Here is a 10,697-nt window from a genome sequence, read left to right as displayed (position 1 = left end):
TCAGTATAGAAGGAGATACAAGTCATGAGTTATGTACGATGAAGTGCATACCCTCTTATGTCAAACTTGTTAAATGATCACGATACTTACTATGAAGATTTCGAACTATGATTTAAAAACTCCTAAATTTGAAATGGATATTGAGGGACTTGGAAACGAAAGTATTTTTAACATGATACTTTTCACAAAATTCTTTTACAAGATTATGTCTCCATTCGTTCCAAGGATCCGAATACTCATGTTTAAAAAAAAAAAAAACTTTTTAAAAGCAATATGTTAGAATGAGTATCGTCATTATTTGAAAAGAAACGACACTTGAAGGTATGTGAATGCTATGGAAAGTAAGATGTGTTGAAGTAAACAACAAAGTTTTTCGGAAAGTCTTATGAGGCGCACAAGTATACTTTAAGAGTATTCAAATGCAAGGGATCTAAGTCGGAAGCTTTAAGAGCATGTAAGCTATAAGATGGGTTGATGGATGACATATGTATCAGTGTATTTAATTTCACCTCTCTACGACAAGTTATATGAGTCATCCATGAATTCGGGTGCAATAAGAATGGTAATGAGATCGAAAGATTTCCTAAGGCTCTGAAAAGAGATAAGAGATTCATGGAATTGTTTATATGAGTAATACAAGTAAGAAGCATGTGTCTCAAGGTACAGTAAGATTATGTATTCATGATAAGATGTATGTATGAAATATGTTTTATGTTGCAAGTAAGCACTGCAGGGCAAACCTGGTTTCCGTAGGATTCCAGTTAAAAGGCAAATCCTGAGTGTTCATGATTATGATAAGGTAACGTTATGAAATAGTTTATGATAAGCGGGTAAGATGCGAGTCCAAGACAATAAGTTTATGTTTAGCAAGGTAAATTCTAAATTATGGTATGCTAGGATAACTCTAAGTTTGAGTGATATTAAGATCAAGAAGGCTATGTTCAGTTACATGTGGGTTAAGAAACAAGATGAGGACACGATGCGATGAACCCTTTGGATGTGTATGAATGGAAAATGTTTGACTCAGACCAAATATGATAAGTTTTTGTCATGAGGATTGGTAGTTGATCTCTAAATTTCGAGGACGAAATTTTTTTAAGGGGGGTAGAATGTAATATCCCGCTCGTCAGCTAATGGAAATTTTATCTGTTAATTGTAACAGAGGACTAAGACTTATGGAAAATGCTTATGGTGAAGAATGTTAAGTACGACAGACGATATTATTATTAAATATCAGTCGAGTATGAACTTATGTATCAGTATCAGGTAAACACGACTAAGACGAAGGGCATTTAAGTATTTACGCACAAGGGAGTATATAAGCATTTTTGGGGTGGAAATCTTCATAATTTCCTTCACTTTCTCTCTCTAGGTTTTGGGAAGAAAGTTCTCTCCTCCTTCTCTCTAGGAACCGCCCTCCCTCTCCTCTCTAAGTCATCCAAACTTCTTCAATACATGATCAAGCATGGCTTAGCAAGCAAGAAACAAGTGAAAGAAAGGATTTAAGCATGGTTTGGGTTGAAAGTCAAGAATCAAGAATGAAGGGGAATCTAGGGTTTGAGCTTGGAACTTGAAGGAAAGCAAGCAAACATGATTAGGTGAGTTCCTAGATAGCTTATCCCTCCCTTGGGTTATGCAATTTCTTGTGAGAAAATCATGAATTTATTAGTATGTAATTTAGGGTTCTAGTTGCCCCTTTGTATCATTTATGATCAAAACATGTTAATGATGCCATGTATTCCATTTCTAACTGTTTTTATGTGTCCTAGAGGTTCCAGGTACCTTATGATGCTTGAAATTGAGGTTTTTATGCAAAATCACGTTTTCTGCAGAATTCTGGACTGCTACAGTTCGCCTGGCGGAATTGAGCTCGCCATGGCGAGCTGGGGATCAGTGCTCTCTGGAATAGCTCGCCTTTTAGCTAGCCATGGTGAAAAATTTCGCCTGGCGGAATATTTGGCCTGGCGGAATATTTGGCCTGGCAGAATATTTGGCCATGGCGAAATTGACTGCACAACATGTGTTGTCAATTCGTTTTGTGGCCAGCATGGGCTATCCGAGGCTCGATCTTGCAGTACCTTATTAAAATATGAAACCCCTCAATTCCAAGTGCCTAAAGTACAATTTCAAACAAGATTTTAAATAAGGGAAAGGCATGGCAAATTGTTAACAATGCTTGTGAATAAATGATACGCAAGAGTGTTATGTTATGCAATATGAAATGGGGTAGCAAGATATTCTTTAAGCAAGGGAAATAACTAGAGCCTTGACATAGTTAGTCGAGAACTAGCATGTTAGCAAGAATGTAAGATGTGGATTGATAGGTTAATTCTCTCCACCATGATTAGGTATGTATATGAACAAGTAAGAGTTTACCACTAATCGGTTCGATTAAGGTTCCGAGGTAAACAATCAAGTATGTACATGTTTAACTTTTATGCACGACAAGACCATGACTAATAAGTGTAGGTGACATGTCTCTTGCTATCCACATCAGGGGGATACAAGGGGTTCTCATTATGAGAACGATTCAAGCCGTAAGGGACCCGCATATCACTGAGTAAGCAAGACGTAGGTGCTCGTGTCTCTTGTTATCCACGCCAGGGGGATACAGGAGGTTCTCGACCTAAGGGGGACGGTTCAAGCCGCAAGGGACCCGCACGACACCGAGGGAGTCCGATGTACGTACATCGGTCATGTATGGGATCGATCTCGGGGTTACTCCACCCGGGACTATCCGTAAAAATGAATCAAGATAATAATTGTTTGTTACACGCTAACCTATGAATGAACTTAGACACGTTTATGTATGTTATGATTATGTTATGAAATGCAAGAATTATTTCCATGCATGAATAAGTTCAAGAACATGAGCATTAGATGCAATAGGACAAGTATAAGGCATGGAGTAGAGCAAGTAAAGAATATGATACCGGTGACGATCTTAGGTTTCCCCTTATCATCCGGTTTAGAATCATGTCATGAATATGCTATGTTATTTTATGTTTAGGCCTCGATACATAGAGTGTATTCTTGGCAATGCGGTTTTAGGTTTCCCTCAACCGCCATGACATGTATAGATGAGAAGCCTATAACAAGTAAGATAAGACTATGACGGCCCTAGTATGCACGACCGTCTAAGTATGCAAGTCCCCACACACGTATAATCAACCATCAGGTTGTAATGTAGACACGTGGTGACCGTAGGTTTCCCCTTGAGGTTGCCTATAGCCTAGGATTTAGGGGAACTCACTGAGACATTATGTCTCATCCCAATCCTTATTTGTTTCAGATAAACAGGTTGGATTAGCAAGCTAGTAGCCGAATGGATGATGCGACAAGTGTTCGTTTGTACCGCTGCAGGATGTATGGACAATCAAGGTTGCATATAGTACAATTATGAAAAGCTGAGTTGTATTTATGTTGTACAAACGCATTTGTTGTATAAGATTATTCATTCGAAGTTTTAATGTTGTAAATTTTAATGTATCCAGTACTAATATTAACGCACGTGCTAGACTTTCTAGATACATCTGGTATGGGTGTTACATTTATGTTGTTAAATGTAATTTATGATTTATGAGCTTAATATTATTGTTTGAGAAATCTCACCCCTTCTGCTTGAAAATGTTGCTCTTCGTATGGGTAACTTGCAGGTAATCAAGAGTAGTTGCGGTCGTGAGTGGACTCCTCACAAGTGTGTGTCTTTAGGTGCTCTGATACGTAACGGGATGGGAATTTTGATACTATTTTCTGTTCCTTTACGTATTGCTTTTTGATGTTTAAGAATTATTATTGAACTAAGATTTATGAGACTTTTATGATGAGGCCTGCGTGCCAAGACTCTTGTCATGTTGAACTATTTTCCGCTGCGTAGTTTCAGATTTTATGATGATTGAACTTTGAAGGATAATTATTATTATCTATTTTATGATTTTTAAGAAATGTGACATTCCGTTTTGTGAAGAAAAACTATGATTTTATTAAGAAATTTTACGTTGGGAAAACGGGGTGTTACATTCTGGACCGGCCAAAGAGATTCTTGGCCCATTTACTTAGGCCTAATTTCATTCAAAGCCCAAACTCCACGTTTGGCATTATTGCTCACAACATACCCCCTCGCCTGAAGGGGGGGTGCACGAAGCAAAGAGACCGGTTCAAACGAACCCCAACGTCTCTCTTGCACGTTGTGCACGTTCCCGCAATAAACTCTCTGGCGGTTACACTTCCCACGATTACGTAACCGCCAGAGGTGTGCCTCCTCAACGGCTCTGCAGCCCTCCACCTCTATAAATAGGGGACTCACCGCAGTCCCCGAGGTAGATTTTCTTTCTTCCTAAAAACCCTCACTCTCTGATCTCTACTGACTTGAGCGTCGGAGTGCCTGCAGGTACACACCCCCCATCCGCTCCAAGAAGCATTCTGACGTATTCCACCACCGTCACAACCACTACATTCAAAGCACCGGCAGTCTCCTTCTGATCAGGTACGATCAGTGATTATTAGCAAAGAAGTATTGGTTTATAAGTATTATTTATGATGTTAAGTTGATATGACTCATTTCTTATTGATGATATGATATTCAAGCACTGTTATATGCTTCATTTGTTGCTGTTTGTTGCTGTTGAACCTTTGATTAATGTTATAAGTAAAGTGACGTTGTTATAAATACATTAAGTGAATACTTGCACTACTACAAAAATGAGCTTATATAGCGCTTTTTTTTTGCTTTAGATAGCGCTTTTGAGACGCTACTGTAAATGGCGCTGGTAAAAGTAATATAGCGCTTTTTTTTATGTATAAAGCGCTAGCTAAATCATGGTTTATATAGCGCTTTATGACAAAAAGCGCTAGCAAAGGGTCTCCTTAGATAGCGCTTTCAAAAAGAAAACGCCATCTAAGACAGGTTTAAAGACAGCGTTTTTGTTTTAAAAGCGCTATGCAACATTATGTTTAGATAACGCTTTATAAAGGAAAAAAAACGCTAGGAGAAGCATTTATTTATTTATTTTTTTGTCAATTTTTTTTTCCTTATAGCGTTTTTTTTATCAATTTAAAGTAAAATAATATATATATAAAGTCAGAAATTTAAAGGGAAATATATATAATTTTGGCACATTATAATTGGGACTATTATTTATCAAATAAAACTTAACCATATCATAAAAAATGTATGTATATAAAACATAAAAGTTAGAAATGTATAGCCTATAATATGGTAACATAGATATCTCTAGGAGTTACAACTAATTAGTTAACATAAACATCAAAATCTTCTATGGTATCATGCTGTCTTCATCTATCTTCTTGATCTTCTCAACATTTTTATCCAAAACAAGCAGGCAAATCATCATTCATTTCCAAATTTCGTTCACTCTCCTCCACTTGAATCCTCCACCTGAATATATACCAGAAAACACCATTAAGCAATAATACTATATTATATTAAAGATAAATTCAAAGTACTACAGATCATGAGTACAAATTAAAGCAAGATTATAAATTAAAACAACTACCACTTCTAGCAAATATATTGAGAAACATGAAACCTACCTTATCATAAAAATATCATATAACTTTTAGGCTGAGCATGAAATGACATCATTCTTCTTGGATTACTCTTAGTTTATCTTTTGAGTATGTCACACACTTGAAATCATCAATGTACTGCATATATTATAACAATATTATAACAAAAAATAATCATGTTACTTAATAAACTTAATTATATACAAATATTATACTTTAATATAAAAATAACATACCAGCTTTGGAATCTCGTTTAGTTTTGAAATGAGAATCTCTTTCATAAACCTCATCACAAAGTACCCGCAATCTATACCATTTTCTTGGCAAGGACACTACAAAAAATAAAATAAGTTTGTATCAATCAAATTATTTATATTATTCATACACTAATTTTTTAAGGTTGTTATGTTATATTACTAAACCTGTACTTGGACCCATGATATGTTGTTAAATTTATTCTTTGATACTTGAGCGTCCCTTGCAGAGCGTCCCTTTCAATTTTTAAACAAAACATTCACTGATATCATCGATAAGCACATACATATGAGTTTTAACAGTAACAAAACTATAATTATTTTTTCTTTTTCTACTCTTAATGAATGTCAGATGTCAACATTGTTGTCCAAATAAATTTATTAACATACCTTAAACTCAGGCACAAGGCGAACTCAGGAAAGAGCAAAATAGATACAATCTGCTGCACTTACAGAAGAAAAAAAATCACAATCACAACGAAGGAACCACTCAACAACCTTAGATCGATATTAGATCAGAGAAATTGTTGTGTCGGTTACGAAACTGAGAATAGCGAGATTGATTCTTGTGGAATGATCGATGGCCAGAGAGAACCAGAACAATTCTGCAAACAAGAACAACAATTAGGGATTCAGATTTGGCGCTAAATTAGGGATTTGATGAAGAATGAGTTTTAGGATGAATCAGTGATGGTGCGATGGTGATTATTTAGGGATTTAGCGAGTGAAATTGAATCAGCAATGGTGATGAATCAGATATTGAATTCATGATTCTGGTGATTTATGGATTGTGATGAATCATGATGAACAAGATGGTGAAGACAATTAGGGATTGGGTTTCTAGGTGAGAAACGAGATGAAGGATCGTGAGAATGAATCATGGGGTTTTTTGTTGGTTGAAATAATTAAATAAGTAGTAATTAATTATTTGTTATTAATTTGTTAAAATAAATCTCAAAAAATGTGAGGCAATGATGATAAGAAACAACTATGACCAAATTTGTGTAACTAATGAACAAATAACACGTTTTTTTTTTAGGATCCAATAAAATAGGGCTTTTCTGTTTACTAAAAAAAATACGTTTAATAAAAATCATGCTAATGCTTTTAAAAAAAAAATAATTCCTTCAAAAAAAAATAATAAATTAATGTTATTGGTTTTTTTTCTCGTTCAAAAAAAATGTTATAGGGTTTTTCAGGATCCTTTGAAATAGGGCTTATTATTATTTAGTTTGTTATCTATACTATATATAAAGAAAACTACCCCTTTCAGCACACTTTTGGGTTGGAATTTTCTTTCCAAAGATACCCTGAATTTTAAATACAAATAGCCAATTATAAAATAACATGTGGATTAATAATCAATGTCACTAATCGTCACCGTTAACTTTCTTTTACCATCGTTAAAAACAGATCAAACTCACAAAAAGTTTAAAAATTATATTTGCATTCTTTATGTCTCTTCTCATGAATTCAAATCGATCCAGAATTCATCATAGTACCCTCTGATCACATCTCATCGCCTCTAAAAATTTAAAAAGTTCCAAGGCTCACGAACTTGATTAATACTTTTGAAGTACCATTGAATGGAATATCTTTAAGGTCCACTTCATGAATTGAATATCTTTCTGTTTTATCCTTCGAGCAATTTACTTTCCGCCAACATTACAATTCAAGCTTTGTTTTTACTTTTTTTTGTTAGAAGAATGAATGAATCAGAATTTGAGAAAATCAAAGTTGAACAATAATTACTTATAAAAAAAATAATCCAAAGTTTATGTTTTTTTCCTGCTTTATTTCTCATGAGTCTATGAGTTTTTTTAATTTTTTTGAAACAAAAATAATAGCCGATGAGGTTAGACTATAAATCCTCTAAAAAAAAATTAGTAACAAACGTGAGCAAAAAATATTGTTAAAGATTGAACTTTAAATCCTCTAAAAAAAAGATTAGTAACAAACATGAGCAAAAAATAATGTTAAAGATTAGACTTTAAATCCTCTAATAAAAGATTAGTAACAAATGTGAGAAAAAAAAAGATTAGCAACAAACTAAGCAAAAAATAATGTTAAAAATTGGACTTTATAAAAATATTAGTAACAAACGTGAGCAAAATATTATGATTCAAAATCTTTTAGAAAAAGATTTGTTAGCACTATATTAAATCGACTATAAATCCTCTAAAAAAAGATTAGTAACAAACGTGAGCAAAAAATATTGTTAAAGATTAGACTTTAAATCCTCTAAAAAAGTATTAGTAACAAACATGATCAAAAAATAATGTTAAATATTAGACTTTAAATCCTCTAATAAAAGATTAGTAACAAACGTGAGCAAAAAAAAAAAGATTAGTAACAAAAAAAAATAATATTAAAAATTGGACTTTAAATCCTTTGATAAAAATATTAGTAATAAACGTGAGCAAAATATTATGATTCAAAAATCTTTTAGAAAAAGATTTGTTAGCACTATATTAAAAATATTAATAAGTAGGGTTCTCACAGTTCATAGTTCGTTCCCGCATTGTTTAGTTTTTCTCAACCTCTCTCCGCCCTCTGCATCAGAATTCAGAATTAACCTGTAAGTTTTTTTTTTCTTTCATGTTACAACTAATCAAAGTTGGTTAATTTTATGGATTATTTGACTTTGTTAGTTTATAAGTGATTATGATTTAAATTATTTACGATTAATTTTAAGAATTATTTGACTTTGCTGGTTTATAATTGCTTATACAAACTATGATAGTGTGCTTTTTTTTTATCTATAAGCACACCTTTGGGTTGGACTTTTCATTCCAAAAATACCCTTAATTTTAAATACAAATAGCCAATTATAAAATAATATGTGGATTAGTAATCCATGTCACTAATCGTCACTGTTAACCCTCTTTTACCTCTGTTAACCAAAAATCAAACTCACAAAAAAGCTAGCACAAAACAACAACTCATGTTACTTTTTTATCAGTTGCTTTTATGTTGTACATCTGTGATGTTCCCCTCAATACAACCGACAAAGACTGTCAAGTATTTTCATATCCTTTCCACAAAAAACAGTATTTCATATTATTTTATTGATATAAATTACTCATCCTTAGTCTTTGATCAATTGTAACAAACATGAGTAAAAAATAATGGAAAAGATTGGACTTTAAATCCTCTAAAAAAAGATTAGTAACAAACGTGAGTAAAAAATAATGTTAAATGTTGGAATTTAAATCCTCTAAAAAAAATTAGTAACAAAGAGCAAAAAATATTGTTAATGATTGGACTTTAAATCCTCTAAAAAAAGATTAGTAATAGACGTGAGCAAAAAATATTATTGAAGATTGGATTATAAATTCTCTAAAAAAAAGATTAGTAACAAACGTGAGCAAAAAATAATGTTAAAGATTGGACTTTAAATCCTCTAAAAAAAGATTAGTAACAAACGTGAGAAAAAATAATGTTAAACATTGAACTTTAAATACTCTAAAAAAAATATTAGTAACAAACGTGAGAAAAAAATAATGTTAAAGATTGAACTTTAAATCCTCTGGAAAAAATATTAGTAACAAACGTGAGCAAAATATTATGTTAATGATTGGACTTTAAATCCTCTAAAAAAATATTAGTAACAAATGTGAGCAAAAATTAATGTTAAAGGGCAGACCATTCCCAATGTCGGAATCTATCTTCCACGACATGTTTTCAGTCATGGTCAATTATATGTAGCTTTATCGAGAGGAGTTTCTCAAAATTCAACAAAAGTTCTCATTAATGAAGGGAAAATAGAAGGAGAAGATGAAGACTTTACGGAAAAATATAGTTTTTAAAGATATTCTTTTATCGCAATCATAACAATGTTTCTTTTACATAAAATGTCATTTATACATTTATGTTATGATGTTACTAATTACTATTAGAATAAACAATAAAAGATCATTATTTTTTCTTTATTTTATATGCAGACAAACTAAAATATGTTGAGTTCATAAATAATTGTTATATAACTTGACAATATTTTGTTTATAAATTAATATATCAATAATTTCCATTAATATTTAAAAATTTAATCAAAATTATACAAACAAACATAATAAAATAATCACATGCGTTAGCGCAGTAGAAAGAGCGGACAGACGGGCACGATAGTGCCCGTCTTTCCGCTAGTATATATAATATATATATGATAAAAATATTAAAAAAAAGGAGTGCTTTGTTAAAAAATTTGAAATATGCTATGCAGGGGATCGAACAGGGGACCTGTTAGTTAATGTACATTAAATCACTTTATAAAATGGCGCCTTTTTTAAGCTATGAGCGCTATCTTTCTCAAGCATACAGTAGCGCTTTTTTTAACTTATAAGCGCTATTTAAGGTTGATTTATATATAGCGCTTTTCATAAAAAGCGCCATATACGATTAATCATGTTTTTTATTTAAATATCTATTATTTTTATTTAACCTATACTGACGCTTTCAATACAAAGCGCTATATATACTTAAAAGGATAGATAGTGCTTTTTCAAAAAAGCGCTAGCTAAGACCTCCGTGTTTTAATTTATAGCACTTTAGTGTTAAAAGCGCTATTTATGAGGCGCTGTATTTTCCCAATTTTGTAGTAGTGTTGTTATGTTTTAAGTTAATGTGATGCATTCATTGATGATAATATGTTGTGAACCGTCCATATGCTGTATATGTTGCTGTTGATTCTTAGTGAAGATGTATAAGTCGGTCTAAGTTGTAAATATCTAAGAAGTTGTCCACATTAATGGAATTATGAGAGATGTTCATGAAGTTGTCTAAGTTGTAGAAAGTTGAGTCCATTGCATACTTATATAAGTTGGTTGGGGGCTTGATGCCCTGGAATGCTTAGTCATTCACACGATGGGTGAGGGCTTGATGCCCTGGAGCTTTTGCTCACTATGTTGGTGGCTT

General features: G+C 32.7%; 1 long non-coding RNA gene across 2 annotated transcripts; it reads right to left on the bottom strand.

The window, feature by feature from the left end:
* Positions 1-5,133: 5,133 nt before the first annotated feature.
* LOC146926830 (uncharacterized) lies at positions 5,134-6,714 on the bottom strand. Of its 2 annotated transcripts, none has more exons than XR_015005537.1 (6): positions 6,282-6,714; positions 6,174-6,226; positions 5,952-6,046; positions 5,766-5,861; positions 5,554-5,667; positions 5,134-5,398 (listed from the first exon to the last, which is right to left on the bottom strand). It is a non-coding gene; the product is annotated as an uncharacterized LOC146926830 (long non-coding RNA). The 2 variants fall into 2 exon arrangements; XR_015005536.1 differs by having other exon boundaries at positions 5,952-6,020; positions 6,282-6,712.
* Positions 6,715-10,697: the final 3,983 nt, after the last annotated feature.

Source organism: Medicago sativa, chromosome 4, assembly GCF_051527215.1.
Source record: "Medicago sativa cultivar Bolivia chromosome 4, Bolivia_mono, whole genome shotgun sequence".
Taxonomy (NCBI): domain Eukaryota; kingdom Viridiplantae; phylum Streptophyta; class Magnoliopsida; order Fabales; family Fabaceae; genus Medicago; species Medicago sativa.
Note: the sequence above shows the minus strand (reverse complement) of the source record. Positions and strands in the feature narration are given on the sequence as shown.